Source organism: Coptis chinensis, chromosome 1 (genome assembly GCF_015680905.1).
Source record: "Coptis chinensis isolate HL-2020 chromosome 1, ASM1568090v1, whole genome shotgun sequence".
Lineage (NCBI taxonomy): Eukaryota > Viridiplantae > Streptophyta > Magnoliopsida > Ranunculales > Ranunculaceae > Coptis > Coptis chinensis.
Genome location: NC_141456.1, coordinates 67039258 through 67059753, shown reverse-complemented (window position 1 = coordinate 67059753; position 20496 = coordinate 67039258). Strand labels below are relative to the sequence as shown.

Here is a 20496-nt window from a genome sequence, read left to right as displayed (position 1 = left end):
TCGCCGTGCCGTTTCTCCCACAGGTTGGGATTCGTCTTGAGGATCTGACATTAAAAGACTCACCTTGTAAATATGATTATTTTGTTACCTTTTCCCTTTGCATTAAGTTTTGCACAAGGGATTCGTGTCAAACCTCAGATGTTGCATACTTGGAACACAAACGGGCAATGGATTCCACCAGACCAACCCTAGAATTGGTTACTTTGAGTCCCTTGGGGCGGTTTGAGGATAGCCGTATGTAAAAGGGCAATTTTATTAGACCAGAGCGTGCGACGCATCCCCGGGATGGTACCGCCCCCGCCCCTAACCCCATAATACATAGAGGTGAAGCCACAACCGGCTGGATTGGGTTCGCTCCAGAGCTTTTACATGACAATTGTCTATGATTTAAGATGGTGACTCCCCTGGACATCCAGTGTTTTTCACGTATATCTCCCTTGTATGTAAATAAAACCTTTACACTTTCCTTCTCTAAAAAAAATAAAAAATAAATAAAAAATAAATAAAAAAAAATTGTGACTTTCAAGAATGACTCACACAATTGGATAGAATTTTTCGTGCCGATCGTTTCGATATCTCATTCGTCCAATTCGGAGTCCAAACGAGTCGTGGGTACGCATTTAGATTTTTAGGTTTAAATCAGGCTTTAGGCTTGATTTGGGCTTCGAGAAAATTTTAGGCCCAACCAAAATATCGATTTCTCGGTCCATTTAAACCCAAACAACCCGATAACACGCGTCACAAATCCACGATTCGTCTTCCTAAAAAACCGGATCTTGCCCCCTCTCGAATCAATCTCGCACGAGACAGGCCCACACTAAAACCAGGTCTCGCGCGAGACCCTCACAGCTCCGAACAAGAATCCCTTCCGTCAGATCATCCCAATTCTCCCCCTCATCAGTAATCAATATCCATCCTCTCTATACAACCAGAAATGGCCGGAAATAGGTGGATTTGTGTTGAAATTTTTTTTGGGAATTTGTTTGAAAAGGGGATGTTTGCACCATTCTTTGATCACGAAATTCACTCTAGAGGATGTGAGAGTTTGTTATATGGCAATGGAGGGCTTTATTCCAAGGATTTGGTGATGAAATTCTACGACAATGGAAGCTTTAATGGCGACCATTTTTGGGTCACCGTCGAGGGTGTGCGCCACGAAGTCACACCGGTGTTGCTCTCCGGGATCACGGGCATTCCATCGGTCGACCCGCGATCGACTTCAAGCAGAAAGTCCGTGTACCCACGGACTTACGACCTAATGCTCGACACGCTTATCGAGGGAGAGTACAACATCGACGGAAAATGCGCGTATCAGCGCTCGGTGCGACGGAACCAGCTAGCAGTGACTCAATGGCTGGGACTGAACATCATTGGCACCTCGAAGCCTTCCGACATCAACAAGACCTTCCTCCACCTTCTCTGGATCCTCCAGGTTTAAAGGGTAACTTCTCGTGATCCTTACCTTTCTTTTTGATATTATCACACATGCCACTCTTAGGTCAGCCCCCCTTGCCGTTCTAGTAACGCAAGTCATGATTAATCTGGGATTTCTGTCTTCCACCCCACTACTCCCTATACCACAATATGAGAATATGCTGGTGTTTAAGAAATGCATACAAGACCCTTGGGAACCCACAGCACCTAGGGCTGCCGAGCACGCTAGCGTAGGATCCTCTCACCCACCATACTTTGATGAGACTGCCATGAGTAAGATCACCCAACCCATAGAGGCCCTAGGTGCAGTGAACAGTGGTCTGAGAGACATGTACACTCGCCAGGTATCGATGAGACGTACCTTGGGCGAGTTAAGGACAGATATGACCACTCGCCACGAGTCGATGACAAACAGCATGGGTGAATTCCAGCAGGAAATGAGAGCCTCCATGACTGCATTTCAGACGACAAGATGCTTACTCGCCCGAACCGTTTCAGCCAAAATGTTCATGGCGAGCCAAATCGATTTCAGCTCAAGTGATGGATACTCTTGGTGATATCCAGGAGCAGTTAGCCTCCACGGAGCTCAGATCTTTGCACGCGACATCGCGGGACTCTGGTTCTTCTTCGCAGCCCCTCGAGGATTCTCGCTTCTGACACTGGAGGATCATCAGTAGCTAGATTTATTTTTTTTCCGGTCTTGTATAATATTTATATTAGATATTTTATTTACGTGTTTGCATTTTCTAGCTTAATAGTAGATGGTTCCTAAATATTTTTATCTTGATATATTAGCTATATCTAATATTATAGTATATAGGTAGGAACATATATTGGTAATAATAAATTATATATATATATATATATATATATAAATATATTTCACATGTCATACTTAAACAACAAATTTTAACGTAACTAACACGTTCAGAAACCGATAATGAAAACGCATCAAAAAACGGTCAGAAAACGGTCATGAACCACATCTAAAAAACGGGCATGAACCACAACTAAAAAATGGTCAGAAAACGGTCATGACCACATCTAGAAAACGGTCAGAAAACGGCAATTTTCTTTCTATAAATAAGTTCAACTCTTCCTCCATATTCACTCATTTCATATTCTTCCCTCTACACTTCTTATTCTAAAAACCGTTTTTGGACCACTCCAAGCTCAAGATTAATGGATGCACTAGAAAAGTTTGAGCAGCAGCAGATTGAATATGCTACTCAAGTCTTCATGCTCGGTTGTTTTATTATAGTCATGTTGTTAATGTGGCATATAGTTCTATCTAACATTTAGGTTTGTATTTAAGTCATCGTGATCATCATTGTGTTGTGTTTTCATACCATTTGACGTTCTTACATCTTAGTGTAATCGTGATACCTACATTTTCCTTGTCCTTCTACTTTACGTTTTTAAAAAAAAAAACAACAACAACAACAACAACAACAAAGGGGGCACTCCTTGTCACATGCCCCATTCTTCTCATCCACACTACATCCACTTTTTTTGCGATATCTTAGAAGATACACGTGGTCTAACTACCTGTGACACCTCGAAACGTATCTTTTACATTTCGGATGGTGCCTATTTATAACAAGGATAGGCACCTCAAAAAATTTAACTTCCTTTCAAAAATAACTTTCACCACTCCATCTTTAATGGCCCTCACTCGAGTTCGCGGCCCGAGCAAAATTTTATGGAAAATTTCCAAAATGGTCTTTTTTCATCCTTTTTTTGACAATGAAATATTACGTCGAGGATGGTACCCTCTTTTACACCATAAGCAAGCATTTTATTCCAGAGAATTGGTCTTGTTATTTTATAAAAGCGGTTATTTCCAAACGGACAATTCTTTGTCCGTGCTAATGGATCTTGAAAATGAATTGACTATGGAAATCATCTCTCGAGGTACTTCAAATTCCTATTACAAACCAAGGAGTTCACCGATTTTCGATAATATCCGCATCCGATGTTTGCAACTATCCTTCACGGCTAATACAACCGAAAAACCGTATTGTTTATCGAGATCTTTACAAAAGAACCAATTATCTGTGATCCAATGGGTAGCTCATAATGTCCTAGGCACATCTAAGACTTCTGAAATAACCAAACCCCTCCTCCATTTACTCTGGGTCTTTCAGAGTAACTGCAATGATTTTTGCATTAGTAAATTTCTCTGGAATGCAATCGCACGTGCCAGGAAAAAGGCAGCCCCTTTACCAACCATTGTGACACTTATCATGATACATTGGGGTTTTTCTAGCACTTCTCCTCATACACCTCTTCGAACAGCCAACATTCTTACCATTCACTCAGTATGTAAGAACGGATTCTGGAACCCCGACGTCGCAAAGAACCATGTCGGTAAAGGACCAAACGAAGATTGTTCCACCGACAACATCTTTACTGAAAATGCATTATGTAACGTATTTAATCCCATGGAAGGGCTTCGCTTAATTCAACAAGGACTGATGACATTATTCAAATGTCAGAACATTATTATCACCAGCCTTCTTGAATTTCAGGACCTGCGGACAATAAACGAAGAGGAACAAGCACAATTCTTGCACTGCCACAACCAATTCTTGGCAAATCACACTCTCATAATGGAGAACCACGCCGAGATTTACCAGACAGAAAACAAAATGTTGCAACAGGCTGTTGCATGGATTGACGGCATAGAGAATCTTATAAACAGATTCCTCCCACAAAAGGATCCTCGCCGTTACTTGGGCCAATGAAACCATTTATATTTTGCAATTTTATATTATTTATCATTTTCTTTTTAGTTTTTAATTTCCATATGGTAATTTTTTTTTACTTAATTATTCTCATCATGCTCTAATATTTGTTTATCCTTGTCTAAACAGGTCACAATTTTTTTCACACAATGGAAGCTCCAAAGATGATTCCAGAACAATCTTTCCATTCTTTGCTAAATTCTCCGGCATATGGACATCTTTTCAGAGACTACATCACTCAAGTTGGATGGAACTCTCTCATTCTACACCCGGAGCAGACATACTCCCCAGGTTTGGCAACTTATTTTTATAATAACATGGAAGATCTACTAGCTGTCCAGGGTTTCCCTTTGAATGGGTTTACACTACGTATTGGTAACACCCGACACGCCTTTTATGAGCCAACAGTGGCTATGGCTCTAGACCTTCCTCCTCTTCAGCCAGATCTCCCCATCCAATACATGATAGAGAATGACCTTAATGACTACTCTAGGGAAGATTTTGTTGCCCGCTATGGCGATGGCCTTGCCCACGCCAAAGAACATGCGAAGCCGGGCCGATGGCCGAATTCACTATTCGACTAGCCAAGATGACCATGAATGTTGGAACCGCCATGTTATTTATTCTTGAACATCATGGGAGATTGGCATTTTTCCACGGCATCAAAGGCGTGTAAGACATTTCATGCATTGGCCCAAAGAACGCACCACCTTCGACATTCTGTAACTAGTAATTGAGAATCTTAAGAAGGCTTCGGTCTTTTTGGCAACACTATATCACCCCGCCGATTCTAAAGATGCGGGATAGTGAGGACATACTTCCTCGAAGTTTGCAGCCACCTTTTCAGATTTGGGTAAAGGTCGACTCTATGTGTCCAACAAACAAGATAATTCGTTCCTTGCGATTTCGGACATGGACACGCCCTGCAAGGTATCTTAAGAAAGTTCGTTCGTTCCCTAATGATGAAAAATGATAGCTCATCTAGACAATGCAAAGAAGAGGAAATGGAGTGAAGTCTGGAAAGCTATGATAGATTGGCGGGATGCGAAGGAATGGCATTTCTATAGGGACGAGGCAAGGAGGGACTATCCCCCAGTTCAAGGTTGGGGCAATGTGAGTTGACGCATGTATATATTTGTTTTATGTTTTGATGTGAAATAAATAAATGACCTAACAGTGTGCTACTCTAACAGTGTGCTTTTACTTTTATGATGTATAATATATAGTGTGTTACAATAAATTTCTGTGGAAGATGTCAGCTTTATTTTTGCTCAAAGCCTCTCAAGTATACTTTTTCTTCCTCTTAACACTTTGAGGACACAGTGTCCGACTGTTTGGGAGTGGTGAGAACCTTTTGCAAAAATTAGGCATGCATAGTTGTATATAGTTTACTTAATGTCTAAATAAACGTATTTAGTGACAAATTGTCGTTTCCCTTTCTATGATGAAAAATATTTAGAAATCTCCCCCTAGCATCAGAATCAGGACTTGTCCTTAGAAACTTAATTTAATACATATGCAATAGTTTTTACATCTTTTCATGAGCATTCATGCACTGACTATCATTAAATGTACACAGCAGTAAGTTTCTGTGACCCACAGTTAGACAACTTAGTTTCCATATCCTGTAAGAATCTAACCAAAAGCCTCAAATGTATGATATATGAGTAATGACACAGAGGAGTAGTTCTTCCGAATAGAGAAGTTCACACGTCTACTTACTTGATCACTACCCAAATCCAAGGCGAGAATTTAGGCCTTCTTTGGATCGATATAGCCAAAAATTCGCTTTGTAAAAAAAAAAATTTACCGCTAGTCGCCCTTAATCGAACCTTTCATTAATCCTTTCTACTTCACCAAAAATCATTACCCATCTAGTAACCACAAATAAATAAGCCTACCTAGATGATGAGTATGAGAAATAGGATGAAGTCTTGAGAAAAATGAAGAGAAAAACCTTGTCACAAATCAAAATCGCCATTGCTTTTTAAGAAAAGAAAAAGAAAATAGAAATATGTTTCCAAAAATCAAATCAAAAGGGAATACAAAAGCTTGAAAAATCCAAGTATGGAAACCCATGATTAGAAGCAGGAAAGAAAATAAGGATTTTCTAGTATAAATATCTCGAAGACCTTATTCTCTCATACTTATCATTTTTTTTAACTTTCCATTCCATTTTCTTCTACACTACCACCTAAGCCCCATAACACCTAATAAAGACCTCTAGCTCAATTAGGAATAGGATAGTGTGATAATAAGTAGTAGTTGTGACTTCTCGACCTCGGCTCCTCTGACTGTCATTGAGTATGTGAGGAAACGTGCCCACTGCATTAACTTTGGAGATAGCAAAAAGCTTGAGTGGAAAATAAAAAGAAAAATTGTGTTTCGACACATACCGTGAGAACCTAATTAAGGACGCTATCCAAGGGATCCGAAACGGCCCCTTTCAGTACATTTCATTATTAGATTACTGCATGCATGCTCATACGTAGATATTTCAATTATTGTATGTATATTAACTTGAATTTCGAAAGAATAAAATCCTTGTTTCCCCTGCTAGTGGGATGTCTAGATACCTGAGATTAATTAAGGAAACAAGCCTTTGTTACTGAGTCGTTGTAGTATAATTGAAGTTTGTGAGTATCTTCTCTGGAAAACTCTCACGAGGCTATAACTCGTCCACTAGGGAATTCCTAGTGGTTCAAGGCCTTGTTGCATACGGTCAATGCAACCGCACTCTACGAAATGAGATTTAGCTTAGAACAACACATTTTTGACCACTTATCGTTTTAATGTCTCTTCTTTGCTTGAGGACAAGCAAAATGCTGTTTGGGGGTGGTGTGATAAGCACCCAAAACTGTAATATTAAACCCCGAGAGACATAACATTTTGGTCGATTATGTGTTTAATAATCATGTAATAATTATATTTTCGTACTTTTGCAGGTTTCCGCAATTAAAATGAATATAGTGATAAAACATGCATCGAAGTACAGGAATACGGGAATATTTGGAGTCTCCCACTCGACCCCCGTGAAGCCAAAGTTTCCAAAAGAACAGAACCAATGCGGAACGGGCCCACATATAAAGAAGCAGGAAACTTCTGAAGCTCAAATCGGATAAATCTAGGTGCCGACGTTGGCTAGTGAAGTCGCCAAATCTGAGAATACTGGGAATATTTGGAATTCCCACTCAATCCCCCGTGAAGCCCAACAAAGCCTGACTAGAGCCGAAGTTTCCAAAAGAACAGAACCAGTGCAGAACGGGCCCACATATAAAGAAGCAAGAAACTTCCGAAGCTCAAATCGGATAAATCTAGGTGCCGACGTTGGCTAGTGAAGCTGCCATAGCGACCCGGGCGACGAACTCTGTGCAAGGACAAAAAGTCGTAAAAACGCCAAAATCGGTGCCGCCACTGGACACACTAAGTGGACCCACTCTGCGGGCCCAGAAGGCATGATGAGTCAGCATAGGCAGGTGGCAAAGGATGGTTTCAAATTGATACCACCTAGCAAGAAAGAAGACACGTACCAATTCAAACCAGGTGGTTTGAATTGAAATGAGCTAACAAACAAAACATAAAATCAGCAAAAAGACAAAAATTTAATACGGTTAAAACAAAACTTTGATTCTCAAAGTTTTGAACTTTTCAATTAGCTAAAAACCAAACCCGATTCGATATTAAGATTTCACGTGAAGGGTCCCCCACCTATATATATGTGAGGGGGGTCTTCATATATCCTCCTTCAGCATATTAATGCTTTAGCTACGCTTAGTTTTTTTTTCTTCTTTTTCAGTACTTACATTCCGCCATTTCCATTTCAGCAGCTTAATACTGTAAGTTATTTTACCCTTAATAACAGTCATTTCTTTTCTAGTTTAATTTCTGTCCTGCATTTATTTACTTAATGTATACATCAAGTTTGATTATTCCTTCTATGATGATGAGCTAATCCCCCCCCCCTTCAGGGGGAGGGTTATGCTGCTCGTGTAAAAATCCGGATTGACTCGTTAATATTCTAGAATCACTACTTAGGAATTAGGCATAGAATTAACATCCGGTCCCAAAATGATCGAGAATTGTACAAAGTTGGATGCGATGCTCCAGGGGCAGATCTGTAGCGACCCAAAATGTCTCTAGCGTGAATCTCGGTGTCGACGACTCTCCAATTCGTCCGGTGATGTGAAATCGAAGCTAGGAGCGGGAAATAATATACCAGAGATGCGGTATTATTAAAACTCCTTATGCTAGTGAAATGCGACCTAGAGATGTGGGCATGCACTAGGGATAAATATTTCGGCGTCGTCTCAAAAACGAGGCGAATTAGAGATGTAGTGATTTGGTAATAAAACTGTTAAAAATGATTCTTGCATGAGCATGATTAACTCTCTCCCTATTTCTCTACATTTTGTTTACCTACATATAATCGCCGTAGTAATTTATTTTATTTGCATTACCGTTATTTTAATTAAAAACCAACTAAAAAGAAACCTAAAAATCCTACTCACTTAAAGTTGTAACTCCAGTTGTGAACCTATCCGAGCCCTAAGGTTTGGACGATCCCTTACTCGACCTATCCTACCAATCCCACGTGAGTAAGGTAACTTGACTAAAATGTACGACTATACGGAAGTTGGACTTTGGACTTTGGACTTGGACTGTGGACCTCGGACTTAAGAAAATAAGTAACTGAAAGCCAATAAAAACGTGTGTAAATTTTGTTTTATCAGTCCCCTTGAGGAGCTCATAAGGATTGTCATGTAAACCCTACAGGTGGATTTAATCCGACATGACAATGAGGTTGAGTGGTACTACTCAAGGACATAAGAAGTTGATTAATGTAGTTGTCAGTAACTTGACTTAATCAACGGGCATTCGATATCTTAAACACGGGAGATCAACAAGCATATAATATGGAGCCTATAAACGTAACACGTAATTTGGGATTAGGGCGGTAGTGCAACAATGGCTTTTAGTGGAATAAGCCATTTGTTGACGGACTTGGGTTGTGTGTTCTGGGCGAACATGGGAAGCCCAAGCCCGTCAGGAGGCCTAACCCTAATTTCTCCTCATGGTCCCTGTTGTAGCCTATAAATAGAAACCTCTTTCTCTGGCCATTTTTACTCAAGGTTTTGCTAAAGAAAAGTAGATCTAAAATCGGTTCCAAATTATGTGAGTGAGAGAGGCCAAGAGAGAAAGAAGAGGGTGGTAGATCGTTGCCCACACAACGTCCATTCCATTGATAGGAATACAACAGAAGATCAAGATGTTGATTTGGATTCATAGATTTGGATTCTCAAAGTTATCTTAGCTGATCTAAAGGTATGATTTCTATTCAAAACCGTGGACACCCCTTATTCCGTTACGAGTGGGTTTTCGCAGTTTGTAATCATTCGGTGCAACCATAACGGTTCCTACAAATACAAAATAGTTTAAGCTTTGGAAGTTTAGTCTTTTGGTTTAAGTTTACTTATCAGGAGTTGGGGATTCAACCACACCACACCATTTGGGTGATTTTGCAACATTTAAGAATTTTCGTTAGTAACACTTATTCAACTGTTAGGAAATTTTTATTTACTTGTTATTTACTTGTTTTCCATTTTTATGTTCTTCAAGCTTTAATGTAAACTAAGTTCTTAATCATTTCTATACAAGCTTTCACTACATATTTTCAATACAAGTTTTCATTACATCTTTCAATACAAGTTTCATTACATCTTTTCTTCACTACTACAAGTTTTCTCTACTTATCTTATATTGATTTAAGCCCATAAACACAAGTCATACTCATTTGACAAGTTCAAATAAGTACAACTTTGTGAGTAGTAAGATAATCATCAAACCCACTTTCATTCCATATTTCTCTATTGAATGTGTTAAGATTTCAACAAGTTAAGATAAGAACTAGTGTTACCACCATTAGAACTTAAGAACCATAAGAAAGATTAGAAAATAGTAGAGAGAGCAATTTCCATCCATCAAACCTATCCTCTAAACAAAGAATCTAAGGTGAACAACACAACCCTTCTTAACACTATTCACAACAAATTAGGTGTGGTTGATGGTACACACTTTCCAATCAACTTACCATTAGATCAACAAGCTAGGTATCATAATAGAAAGGGTAACGTCACCCAAAATGTGTTAGTGGCCTGCACATTTGACATGAAGTTCACATACGTACTCGCAGGGCTGGGAGGGATCTGCACACGATAGATGATTGTTAAGAAGTGTTGTGTATTGTCTAGGGCATAAGCTTACTCTACCCATTGGTATAGTTTACAACTTAAACACCCCTTGTTCAGTGTTGCATTATGCTTAAAATGACTAGTTACTTATCAACATACTTTGTGTCTTCAATTTAAGGTGGCAAGTACTATCTAGCGGATGCTGGTTTTACTTTAGTCCCAAGGTTCCTCACACCTTATCGCGGTGTGCGGTACCATCTCAGAGTGATAGGTGAGGTTCAACCTTAAAATCACAAAGAACAATTTAATTTCCGTCATTCATCTTTGCGTACTGTTGTGAAAAGAAAAATTGGCATTTTGAAGAAAATATTTGCATATCTAAGGCACCCCCAATTCCATAATGTCAATATACACACAAAAGTGATCCTTGCATGTTGTGGTTTGCATAACTACTTGCGAGAAGAAGATCCTGATAGTTCATTGAGCGATGAGGAACTTAGTGGGGATGAGGAAGAGGCTGACCCTACTTTGAATGCTCAAAACAATGAGGTGAACTAAGAATTTCATATTGATATGAAACCTAGCCGCGGGTAGACTAATTTTAGGGATGAATTGTCAATTGCAATGTGGCAAGATAACAATGATATGTAAACATTGCTATTAGGTGGATTGTTATAGTAACTTTTTTGTAATAGCTAGCTAGAGAACAGTTTTTGTCTTTTGCCAATTACAATGTGGCAAGATAACTATTTGTAACTTTTTGCTATGTTTCAAGACTAGTTATAATGTTTTTTCTAATACCATGTTTTATTATTTAAGTACTATGTTTTATTGAGTGTTGAATAGGAACGGAATTTTCTTTATTATTTGTTTCAAACTAGGTACTGCAAGTGGTGGTGTGAATCCAATGAGTGGTAATTCTCGAGTTAGATGGAATGCCAATATGGAAGCGAGCTTGATTGAGGTGTTGTTAGAGGAGGCTTCTAGTGGGGGAAGGAACACTTATATTGCCATTAATGGGTGGAAGACCAAGAGCTTAAAGCGAATTGCTATTGAAATAAATCGACGACTAAATATGACTATTGTATCTGACAAGGTCCGATCAAAGTTAAAAATAATGAAGAAAGAAGGGAAACTTGACCAAGCAGGGTTGTGAGGCTTTGGTCTATCTTGGGGTGGTCATGTTTTGAAAATAAAATTTGTTTGTATTTGGGAGTGCTAATTTATTTTGGATATTACTATGTTGATGTTTTGGATATTATTAATATGTTGATGTTTTAGCTATTATTACTATGTTGATTGTCTCGACTTTCTTGTACTTTTTTTTTAATGTTAATAACCATTGAGTTTTGAATAAGTGTGGAACTTTCTTTATTTTTTGTTTCAAACTAGGTATGGTAAGTGGTGGTGTGAATCCAACGAATGCAGGTGGTGTGAAACTAACGATAGATAATGGAAATGGAAAACGTAAAGACTGCGAAAAAATGAATAAGGCCCAAGTGAGATGGTATCCGAACATGGAAGCGATCTTGGTAGAGGTGTTATTGGAGGAGGCTGCTAGTGGGGGAAAGAAGGTTGATAATGGTTGGAGGACAGAGAGTCTTAAACGAACTGCTAATGAAATAAATCGATGACTAAATATGACTTTTGTATTTGACAATGTCTGATCGAGCTTAAAAACTATGAAGAAAGACTAGAAATTTGTCAAACATGCACTGGACACAAGTGGCTTTGGTCTCTCTTTCAACCAAGACAACAAGAAAATTGATGCAGATGATGATGCATGGGCGAGCTACATGAAGGTAATAAGATTGGATTATTATAAGTGATTTTGGTATAATTTTAGGATGTCGTTGATTGGAATATTGTTTGGTGTAGGCACATCCCAAGGCCAAAACCCTTAGAAAGAAAATGTTTCATCACTATGACCAATGTTGTATCATATTTGGGAAAGATTTTGCAACTGAAGAAGGGGGCAATAGTGGGCTTGATAAGGATATTATGGTATCATATGTCGATTTAGGAGGTTCACCAGGTTTGAAATAAAGACAGTTGATTTTTTTTTTCTAACTTGCATTAAAACTAACTATGGATCATATTTAGATGTTGGGGAGCAATCCAATGGAGGGAGTGATGGTTCTCAAGCTGATAGTGGAGTTAAAAGAACTACCCCAACTACCAAAAAGGGTCAGAAGTCTCGGTTCTTTGAGGATATACCCGAACCCCCTTCTTTTAAGGTGTGTACTGAAGCGGTGTTCGAAATAGCCAAGTCATTCAAAGCCCCAGTGAAGCCAATATAAATGCTAAAGGAAGTTTTGAAAGCTCTTCCTGAGATGGACCCTTAACTGTATTTAAGGTCACTAGACTTGATGGGGGAGAATGATAAACTGATGGAGATCTTCTTGGGACAAGATGAGGACATGAAGAAACCTTGGTTGTTTAGGAAGCTTGACCAGGCAGGGCTGTGAGTGTCAATGTTAATTGTGGTGGTCATGTTATGAACTCGTTATTTGTATGTGTTTGGAACTCTTTATGTGCAACTCTCTTGTGTTTTGGGAGTTCGTTAGTTGTTTGTGTTTCTCTTTATGGGCAACTCTTTTTTGCTTTGGGAATGCTCATTTATTTTGAAGTTGTTAAGAACTCATTATTATGTTATTTTGTTGTTATTATGAACTTGTTTATTTTGTTGTTATTATGAACTTGTTTATTTTGAAGTCATGTATATAGTGGGTCTATATGTGTGTGGTCTATGGTGGCTATGTGTTAATCACTGGTGATGGTTGTGTGTTAAGTGGTTGTGTGTTAAATGGTTGTGTTAAGTGTAGGTGTTAGGTGGATGTGTGTTAAGTGTTGGTGATAGTTATGGCAGGTTCGGTTAAATTAGGTGTGTTGCTGCTGTGTGTGTGCTGCCTCTGGCTGCTCCTGGTGCTGGTGGTGGTGGTGTTGTTGTGTGTGTGTTGTTGTTGCGTGTGTGCTGGTGGTGCTGCTGTTGCATGTGTGGTGGTCGTGGTGGTGTAGCTGCTGTGTGTGTGTTTTGCTGCTTCCAGGTGCCCTGCACCAGTTAACAGTAGGTAATGTGTGTGCTGCTTGTTGGTGCAATAGGTAGTTTGTGTCTGTTGTGATTTTATCAGTGAATGGTTTCTGCAAAGAGACAAGTCCTCAAGTTACAGTTCTAGGAGACAAAGAAGTAACTTCAACGATTGCTAGGTGAATGAGGGGTCTTTTAAGCTGCATCAAATGTACAGACCCTGTCATTACTTACTTAGATTGGATCCACCCCTTCCCCTCCCGATTACTCCTATTCCAGAAACCTTAGCTAATTACATTTTAACATTAATTCATTTGTATTGGCTAACGTCGCTAGAAAAGACAGGATTGTCGAAAAGACAAGAATCCTGAAATTCCTTTATGTCATGCATTATGAACTTTAATAGGGCTGACAATCTGACATCTCATGTTTGCTATAAAAAATAAGATTAAGCATTAAGCACACTTGAGAAAGGTAGGATAGTCATTTCATTACTCAAACAGGATTTGTAGTACACTACAGAGCATCATAAACATACTCTAACTTGTGTTTACAAGAGAAAAAAAAGTGAAATAAAAGTAAAGTTATGCGATCTCTTCGCATTTACTTTCTGACAGGAATAGCCTTGCTAGGTCGCCAGTCCTGAGTTTTTTTTTTTTTTTGGTAACCGCCAGCCCTGAGTTCTTATTACAAATTAAGATAGCTTGTTCTTGAACCCCATCAGTGAATGGTTATAATTGTAACTTGCTTGATTTCATATAATTATTGTTTTTATGGCCATTTTGTATGTTGTAAAATTAATTGCATGTTCTATGGCCATTTTCTAATTTGATCACAAAAATGGGAAAGCTTGTGTGTTACGTAGTGCTCAAGGGAAATAATCGCGGAGTGTACACAAATTAATTGGGACAACTGTAAAGCCCAAGTGAATGGTTATAGTAATGCAGATTACTATGGATGTAAGTCCATAAAAGAAATTTGAACATAGATTGGTCCGCTATTTGGTCATGGTGTTTTAGTTATTTCACATGTAATCACGTAAGATGTCTCCAATATGTTTGTGGAATCCATTCTTGTATGTAAGTGGACCAAGGTGCACTTGACCCATCGAAGAGACCAAATTGACAACTTGAAAACCAAAAATATATATATATACAACCTCCCCAAGTGCTAGCTTCTCCGTTCCACATGCACTTCACATAAAAATTTTTTCAACTAGAAATTTGCCCAGCAAATGTCTCAGAGTGGGAAAACACTTAGTAAATCTCATATTTTTCTATACACACCTCACATAGAAAATATGAGAGGTCATGTGGTTGAGTTATCTTTGGACTTAGACCTTAGAACGATTGGGTTTTATGTCCGAAAGTGTTTTCTATTTGGTCATGGTGTTTTTAGTTATTTTAATTGCTGTAATGATCAAATTATTATTCGTCTAGTAGTCGTACTTGTACTAGTCCAATATGTTTGTGGAGTCTTCTAAATTTATGTTTATGTGTATGTAACAACATTTGGACCAAGTTTGTTTTACTAATTATCCTAATGCACTTTCTTAACTCGTCATTGTTCTGTTGAGTTGTATTGTCGTTAATTTTCTTTATTTTGTATTTTTTTTTATTTGGCATTTTTTATACATGAGTTTGAAAACCAAAAAAATATATATATTTCCAAAAAGTTGAAATTTCATTTGCCATGGGAAAAAAATGATGTAAACAAACACTGGCAAAACTGACAAATCTCATATTTTCCCACTAGAAATTTGTGCAAACAAACACTGGCAAACATAAATTTTCCAACTAGAAATTTGCCTGGCAAATCTCTAGTGGGAAAACACTAGTAAATCTCATATTTTCCTACTCAGATTTTTGCTACGTGACTTTAAAAAAAACAAACATGGGCATATCCCTAAGTTTCAAGGGAAAAAACCTTCTAAAACCTAATTTTCTAAATCATGCAATGGAAAGTCAAAATCAACTCAAGTAGAGCATCCCTAAAAAAAAAAATGGTCTCAAGAAAGTCAAAGTCTTCAATAAATTCAAAAGGTGTATCTTTGGAAATTCCAAAGACCTTAGAATTGGGCCTATTTTATATCAAAACGGCTGGCTCAGAAAGTGTTTTCTAATGGTCTAGGCCTTGACCTAATTAGAGTAGTTAAAAAAGGATGAAAAATGTATTTCAATAATTTCCAGCAGTTTGGACCCTTTTGGATCGTACGAGACTTGTTGCTCTCTTGTATTTTATTACTGTATTGTGATATTGGCAGCAACAAAAATGGGGTGGTGTACTGTTGACGTCTATGGTATTTGTAATCCAGCATTACAATGTGAACATATTAATTCATTTTTGATATGGTCGTACATGGCAACGACTAACTTTTTTGAGGTTCTTGGTAATATATAATGTCTAGAATCTTGAATGACTTGTTTCCTAGATATCCTTAGATTTCGATAAATATGGCAAACATCCAGATATATTTTGGTAAATGTGTTGACCCATGAGAAGATTCCATAACATAACTCCTCTAATAATTAGCATGAAGGGTGATCTTGATGCTTCGTGGCTGACATAACCAACGACCTTGGCACCATTGAATTGGCCATGAAGTAGGATGGGAAGACTTTTCTGGTATGTCTAGTCTGGTATAGTTTAACCATAGTTCTGAAGATTGCAATTGAGAAGATGCAGCTTGAGTGTTGTATGCTTCTAGCCAAGTCATTGAAAGGGAGTAGCCTGATAGCTGAAGAGGACTGATATCAAAATCAGTTAACAAGGAATTAACATCGATAGAAACGTCTATCTCATCCTTCTAGAAGATGTCCTTGATGATCCCACCATCCTTTACTACACTAATAACTGGGCCCCCACTCACGGTTACAACAAAGGGTGCCAAGTGCCGCTCAATGGCTCGAATCAGAGAGCCTGCAGAGACTTCGAGCAGCTTGACTGATCGAGTCCCACTAATTGATATTTATAGTGGGGTTTTGATGGTTAGGGAGTTGTTAAGTTGGTTTCCTAATATACCTTGGGATCGTCAGCCTTTGTCTGCTATTAGGGACTTATGTGATCCTTATTTGAATTTGTTTACGAATATTATTCCACTGATATTCGATACTTTGGATGTTAGTCCTCTCTTGGCTTTTGCTATTTTGGGTACTTTGCCTATTTTGAATAACAACAGAGGAGCTTATTGATGATTCGAACCGAAGGAATGAAAATGTGCTTAAATTAAAGATTTTGTTTTGATAGTAGTTATTGGTAATATGTGTAGGTCTTTGTATTGAAATTTTATGCTTAACTATAGTATGGTGTGGGAGGTGTTTCTTGGATTGAGTATTGCATTATGTTGGAACTTATTTGTTTGAATGGCTGGATGAACAAATTAAACAAATTTTATGTTTATGAAATATTATTTACTATTTTAATATCTACTCTTCTATGGAGTCAATAGTTAATAGTAATGCAGATTTGAATATGTACAGATATAAAAGGTCATGATGTGTGAGTTTGAGAGTTTTGAATCATGAATGCAGAACACTAACTCTTTGCATTTCTATTATGAGTCACACTTGTAAATCACAAAAGCAGACAATCGGGGGGCGGCAATGATGGGTTAGTTTTCCATAATAAAGGACTTGTGCATTTGTGTCTGTCGACAAGCTTAATAATTCTCTTATCCTCTCTATTCGGCATTCAAACAATTATTCACTGATCTATGATACCATGGATCTGTTTGTTCTTTGCGTTTGCTATTTTGGGTACTCGTGGTCATTTCTTAACAACAACATCAGATATATTAAGTTGGTTACTATACGAAGCCAAACTTTTTGACTATTGTATGTAATTTATGCTTTAGTGATGGTAACTTTGTGTTAAAATTTAGGTGTTTGCACTAAAGCACTACAACAAATGGTCTTTTCAGCGACGAAATTTTTAGCGACGTTGGGAAAGTGTAGGTAATAGTTATTATTAACGACACTTTTCATCGTCGGTAATAATTTTTTGTCCCAAAATGAAATAAGGACATCAGCGACGCTTGTATCGTCCTAAATAGTAATGTGATACATAAAAAAATTGTAGCTAACTTTTTAGCGACGATAAATAGTTTGTAAGTTTCGGCGATGATAATAGCATTGGTAGTTGTCATAGAATTATCTACCGTTCATAAGGATCGTAGGTAATTGGGGTATCTATACTCTATATATAGTGGCACTCAATTCCGTAGAAAATTGTTTCTAGTCTTCTCAATTTTCCAGCGCTAATATTTTATTTTCGTTACTCGCGCCTGTTGTTTTGAAATTTGAGTAAAAAAATCAAAAGAAAAGAATTGGCAACAAAAGTAGGAAGACGAAAATAGAATAAAAACAAAAAGCCCAAATTTAAAGAAACCCTATGCTAGTATGCCTCTTCCTCAGTTCCTCCCAACCCCCAAGCAAGTCTCTTCCTCTATTTCTTTCCCCCTATCTCTCAGCCAAATCATAATAGAAGGTAACCTTTTCGTTTATGCTTAATTAATGCTTCTTGTTTGATTTTTTTTTTTTTGTTAAATCTAGGTTTTTTGTGTACACAGCATTCCATAATTGCAAGAGAGCGATCCACTCTTCTTTAAATCAGATTGGAACTGAATGAGATCAGAAGGGGGTAAGTTAAAATGCAAAATTCTATCACCAAACTTGTTTGTAGAAAATTCAGATTGGAAAGTTGTGATTTTTTCATTCAATTTCAGTTCCTTCACTACCCAACTTCAAAAATACAATTATGTGGTTTGAATCTGGGAAGAAAGGAATTTATTTTTTGGGGGTTATATCTTTTTTTTTAAAGAATTCAACGGCTTGATTCTTCACAATATAATAGTTTGGTATTCTTTTCCTAGTAGATGGTGCTTGACACTATGTTTGCTTGTTTGTGAAATACCTACTACTGTGCTCTTAATTTTAGTTGTGTCGTGTTTGGAATAGCTTGGATTCTGGAATTTAAGTTATCTGCAAGGCTTCAAAGCATTGGAACATAGTTGGTTTTTCATTCAAAACTTCAAGTCAATTGGAATGGGTGTTAATACTCTAATTTGAAACAAATTGGGTGCCAAAGGCGCATGAGAAAACACTAAACTATGTGAATATGGCAGCTCTCTTTCTGGGTGTATGTCTCCCTCTGATGTGTTGAAAGGCTTGAGCATACCATTTGTTAAACTTGTGATCCATATAGCTATAACTCCTAGCTAGTAGATTATTTATGTTACTTATAATGGATTAATAAGTATTTTATTATTTGGAATATAGGTGTAGGTTCAGGTAGAAGATTTCTCTCAAATTAGTCATCATGTGTGAAACCTTCAGTTTGGTAGTCTACTTAATTGCATGCCTTTATGATATGGTGTGTAACACAACTCCCAGTAGTGGTATGTGGTATCCAGACTGTATGCTGACGAGGGCGGATGATGCAATGAGCCATCTAGCAGAGTGTTTTGTACATCAACACGAGATAGAATTGATGCCCAACAAGCAATAATCAATGAGCACCAACATGCGTTAGACTTGCTCTTGTCGAAGTTTCAAGGTATGTAGTCTTTGATTGTAGTACGAATTCATAGTTTTTTTTTTTTTGTTTATATAACTTTTGGAGTTTTATTGGAGGCTTACTCTTTAATGATGTTCAAGTGGGCTGTTTCTGGAATAGTTTAATTACTGATGTGGAATCACTATGGTCTTCTTTACTTTGATATTTTAGTTAAATGGGTTGACTTGTGTCTCCTGAAATTTGAGGCATGCTTACTTATTTCATGATCCTCCCCTTGGGACCTCTATATTGAGGTCATGTGTTCCTAATTCTGTAAGGTGAGTATTTTTTAAACCGATAGCTTATTTACCAGTCTATACAAAATGTTGAGAACTTATGGTCAATTTTGCTTCAGGTGTCACCGTACAATTTATTTTATCACAATTGATGGAGCTCAGTAGCCCATTTGGTATTGGTGCAACTATCAACAGATGGAATGATTCTCTAGTTTTGGGAATCGCTGGTCATATGACCCACTGTCTCATCTTATAGGGATTTCTAATATTCAAGCTGAGTCTACCACATCCCACCAGTTAACAAATTTTTTGGTATGCCCTTACTTTTGAGTACTACCAGTTTTTTTTTTTAATGTATTTTATTTTAAGTGTAGAACATCTAAGCCTTGTAGGCATATTTTCCTTCTGACAAGCCATGTAAGCTTCAAGTAAGACATTTACAAAATGGGTAGAGTGGTATGCAGATAATCATGGTTGACTTGAAGCTCCCATTGTCTGACTAACTCATGTCCCATGTACAACTCGATTTGCACATATACCTAACTATTTCTTCTTAAAATCATTGTCTTTCTTTTTGCATTGGTGAATTGCTTAATTAGCTTACGATTAATACTTGGATTAGTTTGTGACTTTGTGTAATTGATTATATTAAAGTAGAGATTATGTTTTCAATTTATTTACTTAAATTAAATCATCCTTTTTTACTTGGTTCTTTTGCAGCTCAAGTTTGGACTTCGGTGAATGAAAGACAGAGTCAAACCAATCTTGTTAGAGGCTGATGATCACCATATCTTGTGGATAGATAAATGTTTAGAAGTATTTAAATTTTGAGATTATTGAATGTCATGGAACATGTTTTGTAAAGGGATCGTGTAACTAACAAGTTTATTAATGTTAGAATTACAGTAAGTTGTTTGCAATGTGTTTTGTGCTTGTAGGTTAAATTATTGTTACTCTTTTATAAAAAATTATGGGACAAGTGATTATCTAAAACAAAAAAAGAAATACTTGTAGAATGACACAACATTAGTGGCACTTTTAATTATGTCCCAAATGATAAGGAATTAGTGACATTGAAAAAAAATTGTCGCAAAAGAGGTATGATGGTGTAGGCAAAAATCAGTTCTAGACGGTTAACGATAGTAGAAATGTTGCTAATAACACCAATTCTTTTAATTTTTTTTGAACAAGTAGCGATAATTATAATGTCGCCAATAATACTAAAATTTTCAAATTTTTTGGACTTTTACCGACGATAAAATCGTAGCTAATAATCTCTTAACGGCGACGATTTTTCAATGTCGCAAACA

General features: G+C 37.5%; 1 long non-coding RNA gene across 2 annotated transcripts; it reads left to right on the top strand.

Annotated features, from left to right (window-relative positions):
- Window positions 1-17412: 17412 nt before the first annotated feature.
- LOC147525026 (uncharacterized) lies at window positions 17413-20048 on the top strand. 2 transcript variants are annotated; one of them, XR_015197659.1, is made up of 4 exons: window positions 17413-18035; window positions 18674-19228; window positions 19306-19498; window positions 19907-20048. It is a non-coding gene; the product is annotated as an uncharacterized LOC147525026 (long non-coding RNA). The 2 variants fall into 2 exon arrangements; XR_015197658.1 differs by having other exon boundaries at window positions 18674-19498.
- The last annotated feature ends 448 nt before the right edge of the window (window positions 20049-20496 follow it).